At 34.1% G+C, this 22,442-nt stretch overlaps 1 pseudogene; it reads left to right on the plus strand.

The window, feature by feature from the left end:
- The first annotated feature begins 247 nt into the window (after positions 1–247).
- Positions 248–21,179, plus strand: LOC149541653 (patatin-like protein 2; annotated as a pseudogene).
- The last annotated feature ends 1,263 nt before the right edge of the window (positions 21,180–22,442 follow it).

A 22,442-nucleotide genomic window follows, 5' to 3' on the forward strand; every position in this document is an offset into this window, starting at 1 on the left:
CACTCACATCTGTGCCCTATAGTGGGCAGTACAGTGCATTCCACGAGCATTGCGTGTAGACAGACCATGATTCGTTTCCACTTTTTCTTTCTATATATGGAAACCATTGCAGCACCTTAGAAATCATCTTCATCTTCTTCAGCTTTACATAGTGGTCTACCGGTTGATTAAGTTGGATCAATATTAAAAATTGTTCACATCTCAGATTGTCTCATTTCATTCAATATTTGCTAGTCAACTAAGAGCAATGGCAACTGAGAGACACCTGTCAGCTACTGACGGAGAAATTATCACCATTCTCAGCATTGATGGAGGAGGAGTCAGGGGGATCATCCCTGCAACTATACTTCAGTTTCTAGAGGCAGAGTTTCAGGTGTTTAATTCTATCCAATTCTAAGGTTTTTTCTAGTTTGCTTACTATATTGAGGACATCATTTTATCTAAAAGTAACTTAAATTTGTTGACAGAAACTGGATGGCCCAGATGTCAGATTAGCAGATTACTGGATGGCGCAGATGTCAGAGTACAGTGTATTCCACGAGCACTGCGCGTAAATAGATCTAATGATTCATTTCGACTTTTGTTTCTATATACGGAAACCATTGCAGCACCTTCGAGCTCATCACCTTCTTCTTCAACTGGAATAGTGGTGTGCCAGTTGAATAAGTTGCATCAATATCAAAAATTTGTTCTCATCTCAGATCGCCGATCTCATTTCATTCAATATTTGCTTGTCAACAAAGAGCGATGGCAACCGAGAGAAACCTGTCAGCCACTGACGGAGTTATGATCACCATTCTCAGCATTGATGGAGGAGGAGTCCGTAGGATCATCCCTGTAACGATCCTACACTTTCTAGACGAAGAGCTTTAGGGGTCTGTTTAGCAATGCGGAATAGGCATATGTAAATTCTTATTATTTTGAATTTTTTATTTGGATGCACCAAATTGGAATTGGAATACGAAATAAAATAGGAATATGTATTTCAATTGACTCAAAAATGAAGTTTTACAATTCCACCTAAATAAGTGTAATTGGAATACATATTCCTATTTCAGTATTATTTATTTTAGAAAACATAAATTTTTGGGTTTGTGAATTCCCCATCAAATTCTGACTAAACCAAATAGAGAATAGGAATATGTACCCCCATTTTTTATTCTAGAATAAGTATTCTCGAATAGCTATTCCTATTCCCCTATTCCTTTTCCCGCAACCAAATGGACCCTAGGGCCCCATTTGGTTGGGGAAGATGAATTTTCCTCATAACCAGGTTATCTGATAACCAGGTTTTCGAAAACCTGGTTATGTATTTTAGGAAGATAGTTGGACCGTTTGGTTGACACGGAAGATGAATTTTCAAATCCATATTCTGCGTTTGGTTGCCAATTTAGAAATTGGAATTGGAACAGAATATGACTAGGAATATCTTTTTGTTGCGTTTGGTTGTTCATTTTCTAATTGGAATTGGAATTTGATGTAAATTTTTTTAATCTTATTTAATTAGTGAAACACAAGGATTAGAATGAGTAAAGTATTAATATTTATGATTTAATTTATTTATAATTAGACTACATTATTATTATTATTTATTCTTGAATATTCACAGTTTTATTTTGTTAGTCAATAATAAATAAAATGATTATTATTTTTTATTTTAATTCTATTTATTAGCAAAGAAAAGTTAAAAATAATCATACATGCAATCATTTGTACGAAGTTATTTTTTGTCCCATTGTTGAAAATTGTGATCATATATATTATATATTTTTGAAAAATTGTGTAAGACAAATTTATCGTCGAATTGAATTTATTGTCAAGTTCATCCGAACTTCATAATTGTCGAACTCGAATTGAAACTTGAACCTTGTGACTTAGCCGCTAAATATGTGTGTTTGTGTCCTCTCTCTATCCCTCCCTATGTTTGTGTTCATCCACATGATTTGGCAGAAGGATTGGACACAATAAATGTTGTTTATGTAGATGAATTATTGCCTACACTATATGAGAATTCTCGCATCTCTTAAGACTAGTTGCCGACACAGAGAGGGATTGTGAGGCGTGTTGTGGCTCTTGGTCGGTATCTTCAGAATCCATTGGCCATGGTTGCAACATTATATCGTCTTGGCAAAGAAATATTATCATTGAAGCTTCATTCACTGGAACATTTCCTTACTCCAGATGAAAAGTATGAAGTTGTTGAGCAGGTAATAGTTACAACAACCAACTGTAGAGGCTATGAAGCCACTTGTCTTTATAAATGCTATTGGTTTTTTTATGGGTTAGAGGGAATGGACAAGCAGTATCCGAAAACCATGTTATGGATCCATTGGATGATACTAGAATTCATCCAAAGTCATATGAATTTGCCAAGAAAATGGCTAAGGACATATATTGTGAAGAAGCTGGACATGATATAGATGATATGGATGAGGAAACACAAGAAATGGTTGTTGAGCATGTCAAAAATATCCTGATCTGTTAAATGCCCTTGATATTGATGAATATGCTAGAAGTGTGGAGCAATGGACATCCAATAAAAAGCAGGAAACCCTTGCTGACATAAAGAGTGAATTGTTACATGGATTTCAGGATTTGAGATCGCCATATAAAGAGCCATCCCAGGATGAGGAATTTTATCTGCTGACTGGAGAAAATGAAGAGACCCTGTTAATGGAAAAAATTGTCCCCGCAGAGTCCAAAATCATCGTATAATTTGTGATCTGGAATCAAGCTTGACATGAATAATATTGAAAGAGGAGCTTTCTGATGATCTAGATATAGATCCTTTAGAAAAAATTGCAGAAGGCAGCATCCTTACCTGTTGGGTGAAAACTATGACAAAAGTGAAGTACCTAGTTGAGTTAACTTGCAAAGAGAGTTCACTAAAGAATGATAACTATCAGGGTGCATAGGATAAGGATAAGGAGGTTAAGGATCCATATTTTGCGGAAGAGGATTCCATTTCACGAAGTGAACAAGAGAATGAAACCATTAAGTTCCTAACAGATAAAGAGCCAGGGGAGAGTATTATCCGTCCATGCTTGAAAGGGCCTACTCACTTGATTCTAACACTGAACATTTTCAATGGAGTTTATGCACACAAGGATATTGTGGAGGGAGGAAAAGACCAAAAGGATTTTGCTAGCTATCTTCGACTTGGAAAATACTTTCAATTGGGGAGGAGACATTTGAAGACCTTGATGAGGTCATAGACAGATATATATTCAAGAGAGGATAAGATATTTCAGTATTTCGTTCTACTGTTTGGTGAGTCATAAAACACACATCAACAGACACCTTTCTACAGATGCAGGAACACACAAGCTCCTCTCTCTCTCTCTCACTCTCTCCCTCTGTCCCTCCATCCCCCCTTCTTATCCTGCACTCTCTGGCCCTCTATGTATCTCTCCCTTTTAATATATTTATTAAGTTAGTTAATTATTCAACAAAATATGCAACTAAATTTTACGTGAAATATTATATAGGAAAAAATATACCATTTTGCATTCACATACATTAAACATTTGATGAGAACTTTAACAAGAAAAATGATGCTTTGTTAATAATTGCTCTTAAAAAATGTGGAATTTTGGCAACATAGATTTTACATGCAATTTAAAAAAAAAGATCATGAAAATCATTAATCATATAAATCATATTTTAACATCATGAAATTCTAATAATGAATTTCACATAATTACTACAATATGAAAACTTGCTAACTTGATAGAACAATATCCATGATTTGATGGTGGTGTGAAAACACACCATTAAACACGAAAACACTGAGAAATCCACGATGTATGCCTTTATGCCCCACATTCGACGACACACCGTTACATACGAAAACACTGAGAAATCCATGATGTATGCCCTTATGCCCCACATTCGACGGCAACCCTCTCATGCTGCTCAATCTTCCCATTATTGTTTGTGTTGTTAGATGGTCAATCCTGCATATATGAACTAAACATGCTTGAAAAATTAAAACCTGATTTTTTTTTAATGGAATACACCAAGGAGTGGCATCAGAAATATTGATCGTTTACAAACACAGTAAACAATCATCTGATAGCTCATTTTTTATCAGCATGTGTGGTCTTGCAATATTAGCAAATCAAGAGCAATAAAAAAATACAAGAGAAAGACACTTTATCAATACCGTTGACAATCTTGTCAAGAAGCACGTACATAGGAAACCAAACTGTGGAAAAAAAATAAGAAATTAAAAAAATATCCAAGCAAATTAGGAATATACATATAACATGGGACATAATCATGACTGTACAATCATCTACCAAAAATCCTCAATACTTTTGATAATCTTGTCAACGAAAACATACATAGGAAATCAAATAGGGACAAAAAGACAAAAAAATAAAAACATATGCAAGAAAATTAGGACTATAGATATAACATAGGACAGAATCATGAACTATACAATCATCTAGCAAATCACATTTCTATATGCTTTCAAGTTCTACAATTGAGCATTCATCATTTGCCACTCCTTGTGTATTCCACGTATGTATGGTTCAAATATAACTCTAATTAACAATGCAATGAACAACTATACCAAATGTTTACGAGATCATAAACTACGTGTTGTGAGAGATCAATGCAATACCATTAAACAAAGCCAACTAACCCTCTGGAATTATTTCACATGCCAATCGTGTGAATGCCAATGAAATGAACAACTAAACTATGTACTGACCAATGCCAATCATGTCAATGAAATGAATGACTAAACTATGCATATATCAAGTATGTATACATACGTACATACATGCGTGAACATACATATGCACAGACATACATATATATGCACATACATACATACATACACATGTACATACATGTGTACATACATACGCACCTACATACATACATACGCACATACATACACACATACATACATACATGCTTAGCAAAATAGAAAAAAAGTGCTCAGTAATTATTTCCAATATAGTGTTGTGACAGATCAATGCAATACCATTACACAAAGCCAATTAACCATCTGGAATGACTTCACATGCCAATCGTGCGAATGCCAATGAAATGAACAACTATCCTGCATATTGACCAATGCCAATCATGTCAATAAAATGGATGACTAAACTATGCATAGATCAAGTTTGTATACATACGTACATACATGTGTGTACATACATATGCACATACATACATGCATACGTACATACATGTTTGTACATACATACATACGCATATACATACATACATGCTTAGCAAAATAGTAAAAATGTGCTCAGTAATGAGTTCCAGTATAGTGTTGTGAGAGATCAATGCAATGCATAGATCAAGTATGTATACATGTGTACATATATGTGTGTACATACATATGCACATAATACATACATATGTACGTACATACATACATGTGTGTACATACATATTGTTTGTTTCAAATCTGTTTAGCAAAATAGTCAATATATGCTCACTAATGAATTCCAATATAGTGTTGTGACAAATCAATACCACTGAAATGGACAACTAAACTTTGTAACAGTTTCTTGCCAGTAATGAGTTCTAGTATAGTACTGTGAGAGATGAATGCAATACCATATAAATAGAGCCAATTCATAAGCTATGTATAGATCAATGGCAATCATGGCTTTTATCTAGACATAATCAATATGTGCTCAATATGTGCTCAATAATAAAATTTACAAGTATATCACTAGCTTTTATCTATACATAGCTGACCTATACATAGTTTATCATAGTTCTATTTCTATCTGCTATTTGTTTAGCATAGTCAATAGATGTGGTAACTATTTGTTTCAAATCTATTTAGCAAAATAGTCAATATGTGCTCACTAATAAATTCTAGTATGGTGCTATGAGAGATCAATACCAATGAAATGAACAATTAAACTTTGTAACAGTGTCTGGCTGTTTGTGTCAAATCTGTTTAGCAAAATAGTCAATATGTACTCAATAATGAATTCTAGTATGTGCTCACGTGATTACTTGTATATATCATAATGTCAATCATAATAGCAAAACATGGCAATTATGCTTTTATCTATACATAGTTGACCTATACATAGTTTATCATGGTTCAAATCTGTTTAGCAAAACAGTCCAATATATGCTGTAACAGTTTGTTTAGAATCTGTTTAACAAAATAGTAAATATATGCTCACTAATGACTTCCAGTATAGTGTTGTGAGAGATCAATGCAATACCATTAATCAAAGTGAATCATGCCAATGAAATGAACAACTAAACTATGGATATATCAAGTATGTATAGATCCATGTAAAATCATTCAACATACTTATGATGTCATAAACTATGTACAGATCAATGCAATACCATTAAACACAGTCAACTCATAAACTATGTATGGATACATGGAAGATCAATGGAAATCATGGCTTTTATCTATACATAGTTGACATATACATAGTTTATCATGGTTCAAATCTATTTAGCAAAACAATCCAATACATGTTGTAACAGTTTGTTTAGAATCTATTTAACAAAATAGTAAATATATGCTCACTAATGACTCCCAGTATAGTATTGTGAGAGATCAATGCAATACCATTAATCAAAGTGAATCATGCCAATGAAATGAACAACTAAACTATGGATATATCAAGTATGTATAGATCCATGCAAAATCACTCAACATACTTATGACGTCATAAACTATGTACAAATCAATGCAATACCATTAAACGCAGCCAACTCATAAACTATGTATGGATACATGGAAGATCAATGACAATCATGGCTTTTATCTATACATAGTTGACATATACATAATTTATCATGGTTCAAATCTGTTTAGCAAAATAGTCCAATACATGCTGTAACAGTTTGTTTAGAATTTGTTTAACAAAATAGTAAATATATGCTCACTAATGACTTCCAGTATAGTGCTGTGAGAGATCAATGCAATACCATTAATCAAAGTGAATCATGCCAATGAAATGAACAACTAAACTATGGATTATCAAGTATGTATAGATCCATGCAAAATCACTCAACATACTTATGATGTCATAATCTATGTACAAATCAATGCAATACCATTAAACGCAGCCAACTCATAAACTATGTATGGATACATGGAAGATCAATGACAATCATGGCTTTTATCTATACATAGTTGACATATAAATAATTTATCATGGTTCAAATTTGTTTAGCAAAATAGTCCAATACATGCTGTAACAGTTTGTTTAGAATTTGTTTAACAAAATAGTAAATATATGCTCACTAATGACTTCCAGTATAGTGCTGTGAGAGATCAATGCAATACCATTAATCAAAGTGAATCATGCCAATGAAATGAACAACTAAACTATGGATTATCAAGTATGTATAGATCCATGCAAAATCACTCAACATACTTATGACGTCATAAACTATGTACAAATCAATGCAATACCATTAAACGCAGCCAACTCATAAACTATGTATGGATACATGGAAGATCAATGACAATCATGGCTTTTATCTATACATAGTTGACATATACATAATTTATCATGGTTCAAATCTGTTTAGCAAAACAGTCCAATACATGCTGTAACAGTTTGTTTAGAATTTGTTTAACAAAATAGTAAAAATATGCTCACTAATGACTTCCAGTATAGTGTTGTGCGAGATCAATGCAATACCATTAATCAAAGTGAATCATGCCAATGAAATGAACAACTAAACTATGGATATATCAAGTATGTATAGATCCATGCAAAATCACTCAACATACTTATGACGTCATAAACTATGTACAAATCAATGCAATACCATTAAACACAGCCAACTCATAAACTATGTATGGATACATGGAAGATCAATGACAATCATGGCTTTTATCTATACATAATTTATCATGGTTCAAATCTGTTTAGCAAAATAGTCCAATACACGCTGTAACAATTTGTTTAGAATCTGTTTAACAAAATAGTAAATATATGCTCACTAATGACTTCCAGTATAGTGCTGTGAGAGATCACTAATTAAATAGTCAAAATGTGCTCAATAATGAGTTCCAATATAGTGATGTGAGATTAATATAGTTTTAGTTTAGTGCTATTAGAGATTAATGCAAAACCATTGAATAGAGTAATCATGCAGCATAAGTCATTGCAATCCAGTCAGTAGCTGAAATAGCTAAATGGTACCAAATGTCATTGCAATCCACTCCGCTCTCTCCACCTCATCCATCATCAAGAAACCTTTGGCTCTTTCACGTTGAAGCACGAAGGTATCATGTGCTTTCACGAAAATTGCTCGACTCAGTTCAGGGACAGCTTTGAGAGCAATATATGCAGCAGTCAAAATATTATCATCTTCAGATTTATCCACTTTTACAATCTGAGGCTTAATGAGGCCATCTTTCAGTTCCTTCATAGTTTCGCATATCACATCCAATGATGCAGCCAAAGATGTCTTCTTCCTCTTTCCCCTCCTTGATGATGATGGTGGAGGAGTCCCTCTAGCACTTGCACTCGACTGATTGGAATGATATAAGTCTTCATCAATATCTGGTTGGCTGTCAAGAGGTGTACCACAATTGGTATCATCCTCATCAAGCACATTAAATGCATCGTTCATAGGGTGCCCTTCTTCAGCATCAAGGGGTGTTTTAGATGCGAACCCTTCAGCAATGTCATTACCAACAATTACAGCCAACTCATTGAAATATTGGAAAGGTGACCTCTTATACATTTTTGCATTTTTGAATTCTCTCCTCTACATATAAGCATTAATAGATGGATTAGGTTGTAAGTTTTTCATTATTAAAATAAGAAGGAAAAATTTCTTCAATGAAAAGAGTACAAAGATGATCCTACCTTCAAAAGGTCATCCCACACTGAATCCTCAGCATCCACAGTTTGAGTTTCTTCATTCCAAGCTAACCCACTTGTATTTTTCAAGTCCTTCATTACTTTATATCCTACTTTCCATGTTTTTAGCTTATTCTTAAAATGATCTCGTGACAGATTCGAGTTCATCGCTGAATTGAATGTCCTCTCTATCGCAATCCATGCCTCTTTTTTAAACCCACCTTCACCTTTCCATCCGAGATGGACTTGTTCAAGGAGCAAGTCTAAAAACTTGTGTTCCATCGATTTTGTCCACATTTTCTTCTTTGAAGAAGAAGATTTGTTGCTCATAGCGAGGGATCCATCTATATCACTCAAAGTAATGGGAGAACACATCTGTTTCACATGATCAGATCCATCCATGCTCATCATGAGCTCGGTATATGCCATTGTGTACTCCTTCCTGTATTTCATTTCAATTTGAAATAGAAAATCTTTAACTATCAATTTGTAATACGTCATAATGGAACAAGGCTAACATATTGAATAGGTAAACGTATTACGATTTAAAGTAATCATACGACTGAAATTGAAAGTTATTGCTCTTTAAATTTAAATAGAATGCAGCAAGCAGTAACATCAGAAAAATAGAATTTTCAACGAATTCGTTGTTCTCTTCTTACTAGTGGGCTTATGATCTTCATCATTTGGTACTCCTTGCTGTATTTCATTTAAAATTGAAGATGATAAACTTTAAATATCATTTTTTAATACATCCTAATGCAATGAGGCTAACATTTAATAAACTTGAAAGAATTTAACTGAAGATGATACACATTTTAAGCAGTAATTGATGATAACACATCAACATCAAAAAAACTACCAGTAAGACAAAATGGTGATATCAATGGCAAGTAAATAGTCATGAGCCCCATTATGAAGCATGTTATTGTACTTTCTCAATGCAAAGATGTATAATAATTGTGCTTTCTTGCATTTAAATCAATGTAATCTATATTTCAAGTTGAATTGTGTATTGCAGATATGATCAACAATTTTTGTACATAATGTAGGTGTGAAATTGAAAGTTAATGTTCTTTTTATTTAATTAGAATGTAGCAAAGACTGATATCAGAATAACGAAATCAAACACCATCATTGTATATGCATACATCAATTTAATCATATAAAGCACATTGCCTTCTAATAAATCATTTATTCTCGAGATCTATAATCTTCCCACATCCTATTTTCTATATCTTCTCGAAATTGGGCCCACTCATTTCTATCCTCCTGAGACAACCCATATGTCTCAAGTAGTGGCACCTCTATCCCATCACGATCATCTTCCTCTTCAATAGCTTCTTCCGATGGAAGGCCATCCTCTATCATAATAAAATTGTGAAGTATGCAACATGCTAAAACAATATAGGATTGTGTCATGATATCATAAGACGTTGCATGTCTTAAGATTGGAAAACGCTACTTCAAAATACCAAATGTACGTTCTACTGCATTTCTAAGAGAGGAGTGTCGATGGTTGAACAACTCATGTGAAGAGTTTATTGGGTTTTCTCTTGACCACTCTTTCAAGTGGTAGCGTGTACACCGATAAGGAGCGAGAAATCCAGGTGCATTTGGATATCCAGCATCCACGAGATAATATTTTCCTATATAAAGAAAGTATATTGTCAATACTTGAACCATTTAGCATAACCTTGAGTATATTAAAATGTGATTTGGCTTACCAGGGGGAACTACAAGTGGATCTCATCTGGATAGAGCTGAGGCTAGAACACGGCTATCTGCAGCAGAGCCTTCCCAACCAGCAAGGCAATACTGAAACTTACAATCAAAGGAGCAGACACCCATAACATTTTGCGATAGGTTCCCTTTTCTATCACGATATTTACCCTGTATGTCGACATCAACTCGCACTAGAATATGGGTACCGTCGATGGCTCCAATGCAATCTTGTGGGATATGATACACTGATCAAATATATGCTCAAGTAATAATAAGATAAGGACAACATTCTAGACAATAAACTTATAATAATGTGTGATTTACCTTGAAGAATGGTTCAAAACGATCCTTCCCACTAATTGCAGGAGGAGTGCCTGGACTAGGTGGTATGAAGTAATCTCTGTGAAGGGCTAAGATAGCCATCAAAACCTTGTGGAAGTACCGACTGACTGTCTCTCCTGAGTGCCCAAAGTTATGGGCAATCTTGCGGTTCCTTAGATTGTGCCCAAGGGTGTGGAGGAACATCACTAGTTGTTCCTCTAACTTCAAGTGGATCGTATCTCTCAAGCTTCCTTTCAGCCTCAGAATACAAGCTAGAGAAAAGAAGGCTGTCCTACTCATCTGAATCTGATCATGACAATCCACCTCATTCGAATGAATAATGTCTCTACAAAAGAAATTTCCTTTTCTTATTCGTTTACCCATTTGACTACCTTCTCGGGCTACCAGTACTTTGGCTATGCCAACAAAAGCAAAAAGAATTGTGAGAATGCGGGTGTATGTGGTCTTCCTAACTATGCTTCCTTGGACCACTATACTCTCCATAGGATCCATTAGTGACCTGAAATGTGGACAATTTAAACACTATCAGTTATGAAATATAAACTATCACCTATCAAGATACAACATGATTATTTGCTAGCCTCATTGCATTAAGAAGTCAATTATTTATTCAAATACAACAAGGAGTACCAACTACCGAGGATCATAAGCCCATAAAGAACAAATTACAATGTGTCATTATACTCCATGTAATCTATCTATACCAATGAAAGCATAATATTGATTCCATTTGTCTATATGTATACACACATGTATGTATATATGTATGTGCACACACATGTATGTATGCATGTATGTACGTACACACACACACATGTATGTATGCATGTACGTACGTACACACACATGTATGTATGTGTGTATGTACACACACACACATGAATTTATGTATGTATTTATGCATGTATGTACGTACACACACACACACATGTATGCATGCATGTACGTAGACACACACATGTATGTATGCATGCATGTACGTACACAAACAAGTATGTATGTGTGTACGTACATACACACACATGTATGTATGTACACATACACATGTACAAACTATAACTTGAATTTGGGCTTTTATGAATGTGTTTTAATAAATCGTCGGGTCCGCTGAAATTGAGGCTCGTCTTTTAGAAGATGAAAAGTAACATAGTTGGCAATAGGAATAGAGTTTCTTTCTGCATTGATCTATACATAGTTTGAAATCATGGCTTTTATCTATACATAGTTTATGACCTCATAAGTATGTTGAATGATTTTGCATGGATCAATACATACTTGATATATCCATAGTTTAGTTGTTCATTTCATTGGTATGATTCACTTTGATTAATGGTATTGCATTGATCTCTCACATCACTATACTGGAACTCATTGGACTATTTTGCTAAACAGATTTGAACCATGATAAACTATGTATAGGTCAACTATGTATAGATAAAAGCATGATTGCCATGTTTTGCTATTATGATTGGCACTATAATATATACAGGTAATCACATGATCACATACTGGAATTCATTATTGAGCACATATTGAGCACATATTGATTATGTATAGATAAAAGCCATGATTGCCATTGATCTATACATAGTTTATGATTTGGCTCTATTTAATGGTATTGCATTCATCTCTCACAGCAGTACACTAGAACTCATTACTGGCAAGAAACTGTTACAAAGTTTAGTTGTTCATTTCACTGGTATTGATCTCTCACAACACTATACTGAAAGTCATTAGTGAGCATATATTGACTATTTTGTCAAACAGATTCTAAACAAACTGTTACAGCATATATTGGACTGTTTTGCTAAACAAATTTGAACCATGATAAACTACGTATAGGTCAACTATGTATAGATAAAAGCCATGATTGCCATGTTTTGCTTGACTGGTACTATGATATATACAGGCAATCACATGAGCACACACTAGAATTCATTATTAAGCACATATTGAGCACATATTGATTATGTATAGATAAAAGCCATGATTGACATTGATCTATACATAGTTGATTCATACATAGTTTATGACTTGACTCTATTTAATGGTATTGCATTCATCTCTCACAGCAGTATACTAGAACTCATTACTGGCAAGAAATAGTTAGAAAGTTTAGTTATTCATTTCACTGGTATTGATCTCTCACAGCACTATACTGGAATTTATTAGTGAGCACAAGTTTATGACTTGGCTCTATTTAATGGTATTTCATTCATCTCTCACAACAACATACTAGAACTCATTACTGACAAGAAATTGTTACAAAGTTTGGTTGTTCATTTCACTGGTATTGATCTCTCACAGCACTATAGTGGAATTTATTAGTGAGCACATATTGACTATTTTGCTAAACAGATTTAAAACAAACACCCAGAAATTGTTACAAAGTTTAATTTTTCATTTCACTGGTATTGATCTCTCATAGCACTATACTCGAATTTATTAGTGAGCACATATTGACTATTTTAAAAACAGATTTGAAACAAACAGTTACCACATATATTGACTATTTTAAAAACAGATTTGAAACAAACAGTTACGTTTGAATGAACCAAAAAAACTTTAAAAAATCCAGTATGCAAAGGTGGGTGTGAGAGGAGAACCGTTTACCGCCGCCGCTATTCAAAGTGGAGAAGAGAAATCGCAAAAAATGCCACAGCCACACGCCACGGCCACAGGAAACCACGGCCACAGAAAACCCACAAACCAGAAACCCTCGTAAACCACGGCCACAGAAAACCCACAAGCCCAACAAACGCAACAAACAAAAATCCCTCGCCTTCGCACAATAGAGCATGAAAACAATACAACTGTCGTCTTCCAAAAAACCCAATTTGTTCTTCCAAAAACCTAAGGCAGATTCGGCGAACCTGACGATTTATTCAAACGCATTCATAAAAACCCAAAACCTGGTTTTCATTTCAACTTCCACCTATTTCTTGGAAGAAATTTCTTCCAATTTTCGAGCGAAATTGGCAGATGAAACCCGAAACCGGGTTATGTGTTTGATGAACCAAACGCCACCATTTTCTTCCATAACCTGATTTTGGCGCTGAAAACCCTATTCCGCGCCCGGTATTCCCGTAACCAAACGGGGCCTAGGTGTTTATTTCTATTCAATCATAAGGCTTTTTCTAGTGTGCTTAGTATTATTTAGACATCATTTTAACTAAAAGTAATTTGAATTGGTTGATAGAAACTAGATGGCCTAGATGTCAGATTAGCAGATTCTTTCAATGTTATTATTGGGACAAGCACGGGTGGTCTCATTACTGCAATGGTAACTGCTGCAAACAAGTAAAACAAACCATTATTTGTGGCCAAGGACATTACATAGTTCTATTTGGATCAGTGACCTAAAATTTTCCCAATCTAAAGGTTAGTGACCTATAATTATGAGGAATTCTTAGTTGGTAGATTAAAAAGGACTATTAGAAGAATAATATACACTAAGGTGTTTAGTGCATCCTTGCAGTGGTATATATAGATCTTTCCAATCAATATATTCTATTGTGAGAAGCCCCAAATATAGTGGTGTTCATCTACAGAAGCTTGTAAGAGATTTAGTGGGTCTATTCGATTGCACCAACTACTAACCAATGTGGTCATCCTTACCTTTGATATCAATTTAAAGCAGCCCATTATTTTCTCTGGACACTTTTGAGGTACTTTTCGTGTTCTTTCTTTATCCATTTGGAACCTTTCTATAATAATCTTTTATAAATCAATAGAATATCATTTGTGTGCATGTGTTATATAGTACAAGCCAAACATGATGTATCAAAAGATGCATATATGTCAGATGTATGCATCTGTACTTCAGCTACACCAACAAACCTTCCTGCCCACCATTTTGTAAGGAAGCAAAGGTACGTGGAATCACTTCCTAAACTAATCTTTGAGGGGACAATTATGCAAATTCAACTAACTATTGCAAAGATCTCAAAAAATGCATAATAACATAATAAAAATAACAATGAATGCATAACACAATAATTACCATGGGGAAACCCTTCCAAGAAAAAAAAAACCCACCCCCCAAAACCCACACAATGTATTCTCAAATCAAGAAGATTACAATACACTTGCAATGCAAGTTCTTATAGGTGTGCATCACCACAACTCAAACTTAGACTTGGACTCAGAAAAACTCCTTCTAGCACCCAGTCTTGCAAGCTGAACTCAATGATTGAAAAACCTCCCTAAGCCCTCCTTTTATAGTGATTTTCAACTTGGATACCATTTTTGGTTTTACAAAACCATGGGCCAAAACCATGGACAAAACAACCATGCTACATGTTACCCACTTGTAATTTGTAACTCCAAGAATACCATTTTCATCCAAAATTTTATCCTCAAGTTTAGACCCCCATAGAAGTCATATAATGAGTTTTTTACACTCTAAAAATAGCTCTTCTAAATTGTTCTAGAGACTGGAGACATTTTTAACAACTCATACATGTTTTTCCAACTTATAAACATGTGGAAAACTACCACAAAAAAATTCTAAAATTTTCTTAAAAAATTCTAGAGTTTTCTGGCTAAAATTTTCTAGAGTTTTTTAGAAAAAGCTGGCAAGGTTGAGACACAATTCTCTACATTCTCCCACTTGTGATACACCTTACAAGAGTTATGGGATCCACACTATCATGAACTTAATTGTTAGGGGCCAAGAGGCTTATAGACTCTTTACACCATCTGAACTTGTCTATGCTCACGGGCTTACTTAATGCATCAGTAGCATTCACAAAAGTATCCAACTTTTTCAAATTTACCTTGGTGTCCTCACCCATATCTCTTACAAAATGAAATTGTACATCAATTTTCTTAGTTTTGGCATGAAACGTCAAGTCCTTCTCTAGGTAGATTACATTTTGACTATTGCTATAAATTGTCACTGTAGCCTATTTGAATTCTATATCTGAACATAGTCTCTTAAGCTAGATGGTTTCCTTCCAAGCATGAGTAGCTACCATATATTCTGCCTCTATAGTGGACAAAGCAACCAAAACTTTTCACTTGTTCATCTGACTAATTACACCATCGAATAGTGTAAACATATATGCACTGGTGGATCTTCTTATATCAACATTGCCAACCCAGTCTAAATCCACATAGCCTTGAATATCCAAGGAATGCTCATATCCCGTTTCATGAAAACATATAGAGTACTCTGAGGTACCCCACAAGTATCTGAAAACTCTTTTTACTACATCCCAATGTGCTCTTCTTAGATTAGACATATAATGGGAAAGTACTCTCATTGCTTGGGCGATGTCTGCTCTTATGAAAACCATAGCATACATCAAACTTTTAATAGAACTCTAATACACTACTTGACTCATTTCTTCCATCTCCAATAGGATGAAGGATATCGTGAGCTAGAAAAATTTGTTCCCATAGTAATAGGAACACTCAATGGTCTAGAATCTTGCATATTGAATCTTCTTAGAATACTACCAACATAATTACTCTAGCCTAGCCAAAGCTTTATGTTTTGTCTGACTCTTATAATCTCCATTCCTAGAATGTACCTTGTTGCACCAAGATCTTTCATTTCAAACTTTGTTGAGAGTTGAGATTTTAATTCTGGAATCAAACCTTTTCCTTTTCCAATAAACAACATGTCATCAACATATAAGGAAATAGCAAGGAAATAATCACCATCAGACTTGTAGTATATATAGTGATTATATTTGTATTGCACAAATCCCAAACTCAATACATAAATATCAAAATTGTGGTACCACATCCTAGGACTTTGTTTTAAACCATAAAAGGATTTCTTCAATTTACAAACCAAATGACTTTTACCTTTCACCACAAAGTGCTCTGGCTATGCCATATAAATTTCTTCCTCCAAATCTCCATGAAGGAAAGTTGTCTGCACATCCATCTACTCACCTTCCAGATCATAAGTTGCTACAATAGAAAGTAACAATTGAATGGATATCATTTTTTCTACAGGAAAAAAAAATTCACCATAATCAATTCCTACAACTTGGGAGTAAGCTTTTGCAACCAATCATGCTTTATACTTCTCAATGCTTGCAGTTGAACCCATCTTTTTTTTGAACACCCATTTATAGCCAATAGGCTTCCATTCTTAAAGCAATGGTACAAGGTCCCATGTGTCAGTCCTCTTAAGAGTTGTCATCTCTTCTTCCATGGCTATCTTCCATGACTCTAAATCATTCATACCAATAGCTTCTTCTATAGATTTTGGTTCATCAATATTAGCATTCAAAGAAAATATACATGTCCAATCATCAGGAGAATATACATACCTTTCTAGTGCTTTGCTCTATCTACTTGACCTTTGAACAAGATCTAGTTTAGGTTTAGGTTCATGATCAAGTTCTCCCTCTTCCTTTGATGATTTAGGATTCATAGAGTTCTCTTCAACATTTTGTCTTTCTAAGGACCTTGATTCAACTTTCTTAGGTGTAGCAGGAAGTTGAATTATATCTTTATTTTCTTTTATCTTTTTTGGCAACACTGTAGTAGAAGAAGGCTCAATTTCTCAAAAAATAACACTTCTAGAGTAAAATACCTTTTGTACAATAGGATCCCAAATCTTGTACCCTTTCACACCATAAAAATATTCAATGAAGATACATTTGATAGCTTTCTTGTCTAATTTTGTCGACTTCTCCTTTGGCATATGAGCATATGCCTCACAACTAAAAACTCTTAGATGTCTAAGTGAAGGCTTGTGGCCTAACCATGCTTCCATTCATGTCTTATCAACAAGAGCTAATACAAGAAATTTCTTTATTAGGTAGTAGGTAGTGGCTACAACTTCAGCCCAAAACTATTGTTCTAGTCTAGCTCTACTCAGCATGCTCCTAGCCATCTCCATCAAGGTCATGTTCATTCTTTCTATAACTCCATTTTTCTATGGTGAATACGAAGTTAATTTTCTCTCTCTTAATACCTCAATCTTTACAAAATGTATCAAAATAATTGGAGAAAAATTCACTACCATTATCAATTCTCAAACACTTTATCTTCTTTCCAGTTTACAACTCAACCATTGCTTTAAATTCTTTGAAAGAACTAAAAACTTCAGCTTTACTTCTATGAAATAAACTCATGTTCTTCTTCTAAAATCATCAATGAAAGAAGTATAATAAACTGATCTACCAATAGAAGGAACATCAACTAGACCAAATCCATTTGAATGGATTATAGCTATAATACATGAGGACTTGTGAGAACTTATGTACAACTAAACGTGGTTTTCTTTACCATAGATACAGTGCTCACAAAAATCAAAATCAAGATTGCAGTCATTGAACCCATCAACAAGGTTTTTATTCTTTAAGGTTTTTAGACCTTTCTCACCTATGTGGCCGAGTCTCCAATACCATAACATTGTCTTCTTTGCAAGCAAGTTTGATTCAGTAGATAGAACACCTTTGGGTACCAAAAAATCACAACCATCTTTTGCAAGAGAAACTCTCTTCTTCTCCAAAAAAAGTAGTCCTCTTCATAGTCTTATCAAAAGTACTATTGCACTCAACTATGCATGCATCAAGCTAGTATAATGTACCCAATCTACTTCCTCTTTCTATTACTGTAGCACCTCTCACCATTTTCACACCTACTTCAGAAAACTATACATACACACCCACATCTATTAGTTTACTAACATATAACAAATTCCTTGCTAGTCCTAGCATATGCAAGACACCAACAAATATTCTAATTCTCCAATCAAAATATTTCACACGAATACTTGCACGACCAACAATATAAAGAACTAAGTTATCACCTAAATAGACCTTACCACCATCAAACTTTTTATACTTACTAAGCCAATTTCTATTAGGAGTAATGTGAAAAGATGCACCTAAGTCTATCAACCATGCATTGTCACCTACATGAGTGGTGAAGGCTATGATGAAAATATCTCCATCTTCCTTCTTAGACTTAGAAGTGGAATCTAGCTTCTTCTTCTTTTTATTCTTCTCCTCTTTGTAGTCCTTTTGAAAGTGTCTAGGTTTGCGACAATTCTAGCATATTGCCTTGGACTTACAAAGATATTTTGATCTTACTTTGACTTAGAACGGCCATGCTGCTTTTTATTCTTGCCTATTTCTTTTGGTCTTCCTTGAACACTCAAAGCCTCTTTGGAATTTAGAGAGACCTTCCTTCTTATATCCTTAGAAAGTAGATAACCAACAATTTCCTCCATCTTCAAGACAACTGAAGTGCTCCCTATGGCCATGACAAGGCTATCCCATGAGTCTGGCAATGAACATCATAAGATTTGACACCTTTCTTCTTCATCCATCCGCACCCCAATGAAGGTCAACTGAGTCACCAACATATTAAAACTAATCAACCCTACAAGACACAATCTAATGAGACCTTTATCTTTTCTTTCTCTCACATCATATTGTGAGACTAAAGTTGGATCTCCATGCCTCGGCTTCTTCTCATCAATTGCATCCCATAGAACTCAATTATTCAATAGATCTTCCACCTTTAGGTTCCACATTTCAAAGTTTGTGCAAGAAAAATTCTCTACTTCAATCCTTCTTGATATGCTTGCCATCTTTGCAATCCTACAACATAGAAATGAAAACCTTTGCACAAGCTCCCACTCAAACCTTGATTAGCTCAAAATTCCCTATGCCCAAAAAATAGAACCAAAACTAGCCAAGCTTTGATACCACTTGTAAGGAAGCAAAGGTGTGTGAAATCACTTCCTATGCTAATCTTTGAGAGGATGTTTATGAAAATTCAACTAACTATTGCTAAGATCTCAAGAAATGCATAATAAAATAATAAGAATAACAAGGAATGCATAACACAATAATGACCATGGGAAAACCCTTCTCGTAGAAAAACCCCACCCTTTAAAACCAACACAATGTATTCTCAAATCAAGAAGATTACAATACACTTGCAATGCAAGTTCTTATAGGAGTGCATCATCACTACTCAAACTTGGACTTAGACTCAAAGAGACTCCTTCTAGCACCTAGTCTTGCAAACTAAATTTTATGATTCAAACACCTCCCCAGGCCCTTCTTTTATAGTGATTTGCCACTTGGAAATCATTTATGGTTTTACAAAACTATGGGCCAAAACCATGGCCAAAAAAACTATGCCACATGTTATCCACTTGTAATTTGTAACTTCAAGAATACCATTTTCGTCCATAATTTTTTCCTCTAGTTTAGACCCCAATAAAAGTCATATAATGAGTTGCTTGCACTCTAAAAAAACCCTTCTACATTATTCTAAAGACTAGACACATTTTTAACAACCCATACACCTTTTCCAACTGATAAACATGTGAAAAACTACCACAAAGAAATTCTAGAATTAAAAAATAAATTCTAGAGCTTTCTAGCTAAAATTTTCTAGAGTTTTCTAGAAAAAGCTTGCAACATTGACATCCAATTCTCAACACATTTCAAAAAAAAAAAAATCTTAGGCAACATGAGAGAAATCGACCTCATTGATGGAAGAGTGGCTGCTAATGATATAATAATAATTCTACCATTGTTTCCCTTACAAACATGTTTATTAACTACAGTTAACTAGAATGATTTTTTAACCGTCCTTTCAATTTGTAGACTTTAATTGCAACTAATGAAGCAACACATGAATCCTTCAGGCATAGTAAAGATTGGGTATCTTTGAGAAAAGTAGATGGGAATCAATTTAATAAGGAATTGTTATATTTAACATAATAGATTCATGAATAAATGAGTATTAAAGGATAGTATTTTTTATCAGGACAAATGAAAGATTTTGGTATTGTGTCTTGGAATTGGGTACAAAACAACATCATACATGGCAAGTGATGTTACAAAGTGGAGACTATTAGGATGGCTTTGTAGAGATAATGCGGTACTACTAGTTGACATTTTTATGCAATCAAGTTCAAATATGGTGAACATGTATACTACCTTAGTCTTTCAAGGCTTTGGTGCTCAAAAGAACTATCTAAGAATTTAGGTACATAAATTTCATTAATAGAAGGTCTTAATCCATGTAGTTTGAAGTGAATGTCACCCATAATTTGATTAATTTTAGGAAAATGAGTTGACTGGAGACACAACCACTATGGATATCTCTACTCTAGAAAGTTTGAAGGAACTTGTGAAGATAGGGAAAAAGCTTCTGGAAAGTCCTATTTCTAGAATGAATTTAGAGACAGTATTGTTTGAGAAAGTTAATGGGGAGGGTACAAATAGTGATACCTTGATCATTTATATGTTTAATCATCATTGTTGCTCATTCATTCCATTATGAAATGAAAAATAGATAGGTGTTAATCATGATTTTTTGACTTATGTATATGTTCACAAAGGAACTCTTGGACAAAAGAAAGTTACAAATGAAGCAATCATCGATGTTCTGATTTCAACACAATCACAAGAAAAATTGTTAGTACATAGAGTTTATTTTCTTAGATAGGTGTCCAATGAGGGGGCCTTGGGTTCTATTTTTAAGGAATAGAGGCTCCATGAGGATTATTTAGAATCTTTTCTCCAAAATAGGAGCCCATTTTTTTTAGCCCTCTTTAATTGAGTAGGTGAGAAAGAGGTGGGGCTGGAAATAGCCCCACCATCTTAGGGAAAATTTACACCACATGGAAAGTTGTGCTCATTCTTTCCCACTAAAAACAAAGCTTTTACTTTTTAAAATATTTTATATTTTTAAAATCTTCTCAACTTCCTCAAATTTGGTAGCTATAATTTTTAAGCCACAATATATGGGACTTCTCACCTTTAAAAATTCCTGAAAGCTCTTATTGACCACCAACTTTATTTTGAAGGAACCCCCTAAATGGGACCCCAACCTTAGTGGTGGTGGAGCAAGATAATGTTTGTAAAATGTACTTCAGTGTGTAATAATGGTAATTGTTTAATTTTTGAAACTTAAATAAAACTAAAGTATTCTCCTTGTTTTCACCATGCATATGTTAACTTGGGGCACCCTTAAACATCACACACTAATGCAAAAAATTATGTTTTTAAAAATAAGTCAAATTTGACTAGTTAACACTTTTAGCCTATGAATGAAGCCTTAGTGTGTGATGTTTAAGCCAATGGGTTATCATTTTTTTCTTTTGTAAAGACAAAGTGGACTGGCTACTATATATATTGTATTAATAAAACTTGATTCAAAGTCTTAACTAGGAAATAATCAAGGAAGAAAACCCAACATCATTGACATTACATAAAATGAAAGAAAATATTCACATATTACAATATTGGCTACAAGAAATCTAGAACCAATATCTGAAAACAAAATTCCCTAGATCTATAAACTATAAGAACTCATGTCACATAAAATCTACAACCAACAACAAACTCAATGTTAAATCAGCCCACTTAATTGCACGATTTTTTATCTAATGTAATCACTTGTGAAATTCTTCATCAAGAATAGTATTACCAAGTGGAATGGTCCTTTCTTGATGAAAATCATCACAATTTATGTTAATAATCAGCCAAACTATTTCCTTCATGAAGGGTATGTGAGATAAGGACTTCAACAAATGAGTTTAAT

The sequence above is a fragment of the Cupressus sempervirens genome, chromosome 8, assembly GCF_028749045.1.
Source record: "Cupressus sempervirens isolate cs-2001-9-10 chromosome 8, ASM2874904v1, whole genome shotgun sequence".
Taxonomy (NCBI): Eukaryota; Viridiplantae; Streptophyta; class Pinopsida; order Cupressales; family Cupressaceae; genus Cupressus; species Cupressus sempervirens.